We start from the raw sequence: 3142 nt of genomic DNA on the forward strand, positions 1-3142 counted from the left end.
GAAATTAAGGACTCTAATGACAACAGCCCCTCTATCAGATATTTCAAGTGCCTAACTGTAGATGAACTTGCAGGTTTGAAATGACAGGCAAAGTTTGTAGTTGACCATTGTTCAGCCAATGTTACACGTTTAGAGACACTGGAAGGGTCAAATTATCCTTTTCCTCATGTCCTGAGCGTTAAGTTGTTAGACCTAAAAAATGGTTTCCAATTAGTTGCAGATCGGCATTTTCGATCAGAAACTGCTAAACTGTTGCAATCACCTGCTTGCCACTCCAGAGCTGTAGAAGCACAGTTGGCAAATGTTGGAAAAGAAGGAGTGTTAAAACTTAATTCTCTTGTAGCTAATGACCCAGCAAAAGGCTTTTGGGAGGCTATGGGCCAACTTTTCAATCCTAGGAACATTATTGCAAGTGGGCTGCATGTAAATCATAGTTCTATGTCTCAGCATGTAAAAAAATTGCCCTTGCTTAGTGATCTACCCATAATTGATTTTACTGAAGCTTATTTAGCAACCAAAAAATGTGTCATAGATGCTGCAGCTACTGGCGAGGTTGACCTAATGGCTATTGTTAAGAGTCTTAGATCTGATTATCCTAAATATGCAGAATATGCTTTCTATTGTACAAGTATTCCTGCCTCTAATGTTGACAGCGAAAAAGCATTCTATCAAAGCATTGGCTCCATTATCCAGGAATCCAGAAACCATCTGTGCAGCATGCCTGGAAATATCGCCTCTCGTTTATTGATATCACTGAAGTCTGTTTAGCACTCATAAGTATACTGCTATAGCAGTGTAATTAAAAAACACTCGCCACCATGATTATCTTCACGTAGGTGTCCCGAGAGCGCCAACTAATAGAGTTATTAAAGTTAACACTGCAATACGTAATCGCCGATAAACTTCGAGATGGCTGAGGTAGAAAAAATTGAAGCGACAGTTGCGAAAGAGTAGTATTTCAGTGGTATTTCCATCTCCACTAATTTGTGAGAATTTTTAATTCACATTTTATTTTCCGTAGTAGCCTCATAAGTACCTAATCAATTGTAGAAGAGTAAGCTGTACTTTTAAGCATCGAAAGTTAATTTGCTTTCTTAAATAAACTTTCGCCTCCTGTCAAATAACCTTCCCCCTAAACGGGAAAAAGCAACTACACACCGTCAACATTCTACTGCGAGAGTTAGGTAGCTCTCTCCATACGGAGGAGGAAACATCCCTGTAAACCATAATGGCTGCCACAACGTTGCAGCAACGTCTCACGGCAACCAACTGGGAGTTCCATGCAACGTTGTGACAACGTCTTATTTACTGCCAAACGTCCTCCGTACTACGTTTTCACAACGTCTTCACAACATCTTTGCAACGTGACACGTAACATGATTGCAACCTGCCTGCAACCTTCTGTAAACCATATAGGTTGCCACAACGTTGCAGCTACGTCTCACGTCAACCAATTTACTGCCAAAATTTAATCCTTACTACATTTTCACAAATCTTCGCCACCAGAAGCGTAACGTGATGCAACCTTTAATAAATAATACTTTAAATTGTGTCGTTTCAAAGGAAATTTTTTTATTATTCCTTATTTACAATTTGTTTTCCTTTCCTCCACCCTCTGATGCCTTGACTCAGCGTGCCTGAACCAGTCAATTGCCTTCTCCTTTATGTGCTTATGGCCATATTCCTTTAATGTGGGCTTGCAACGGAAAGCATCTGAAATTAAATTTTAGTAAGGATTTTAGACACAAGTAGTTTTATTGAACAGTTCCCATTTTGAAATAATTTTATAAGCACAACATGCCAAAAATGCAGGCACACGTTCTGGTGGCACAGAACTGGATTTTTTTAGTGTTCATTTTGACACATTTTTGAACTTCCATCTGAACAAAAAGTTATTTCGGGTGGTCAAGATAAATGGGATACCCTGCATAATTGGAATCAAGATCAAACAGTCTGCTTGCTTAGAAGAAAACAATATTAGGGAGCCAACGCATCTCTTTGATCACTCTATTGAAAAGTGCTTCAAGCAAACATAAAGGAAGATGAATCTAAACCATTTCCTATACTGGGCTGGGTATTAATAATATTACCACAGATAAACTGATATTCACTTTATCATTATGGCCCAATGGTTTTATCCCTGAGTAATGTGCACAAATAGACTTGCCTCCAACAAATCAAATCCCATTACTTATCCCCTCTTTAACAAAATCACAGTGACATCTTTAACTACAAAAAATTATCAAAAATGAGACACAAAATTGATTGAAATGTTTTCTTTTAATAACAATTACCTGATTGGAACTTTGATCCAAAACTTTTTACATCATCATGAAGATGCTTTTGACATGAAGCTACACTTAAACCCACTACACCTAAATGAAAAATAAACACTATAAAAAATGTAAATAACTTTAAATGACTCAATAAATAGTAAAGCCGAGAAGTTTTTCTTCATAATCCTCCCACACTACGGTGATGCAATGCGTCAAGCATTAAAATAAATTTAAGTTTATGCATATGCAATGTTTTTCAATCCACAGAAGATGGATTGACTGAGCTGTCTCAGGAAGTGTGAGAAGGTTGAAAATATTAAGAATATGCTTCATTTAAAATAAAAAATGTTGCAATAAGCAACACTTCTACTTACCCAGATTCTGATGAAGGAAGCAAAAGTAGAAATTCAGCGGTTGATAAACTTTTGTTGGAGAAGTTTCGCAAACATAACACTACAAAATTACGTAGTAACAGTAGATGATTGCCTAGGTGCTGGTGAAACAAGCAAAAGAAGAACTTAAGAGGCTGATATGCTTCGGCAGGATCAATTCCGCTCACGAAGAACACAACACAGTTCACGTAACATTATTAATGTGCACATGAATACGACAACGGCCATCAAACGGCCATGGCCGTTGGATTCGGTTGGATTGGGTTGGATTTGAAAGTGGTAATGCGCATGTGCGTATTTGTTTTTCTCTCGATGGAAATCGACTATTGGTGGAATCGACCATCGATGGTATCCACAATCGATAGCTCGACATCGCGGGCGGGAGTCTAAATCTTGGTAGGCGAAAAATTAAGTTTCGTCTTATGACTTGAGGAATAAATCCCACTGGGAAATATATCTTTTTTGTATCATCGC

The sequence above is a fragment of the Ischnura elegans genome, chromosome 9 (assembly GCF_921293095.1).
Source record: "Ischnura elegans chromosome 9, ioIscEleg1.1, whole genome shotgun sequence".
NCBI lineage: Eukaryota > Metazoa > Arthropoda > Insecta > Odonata > Coenagrionidae > Ischnura > Ischnura elegans.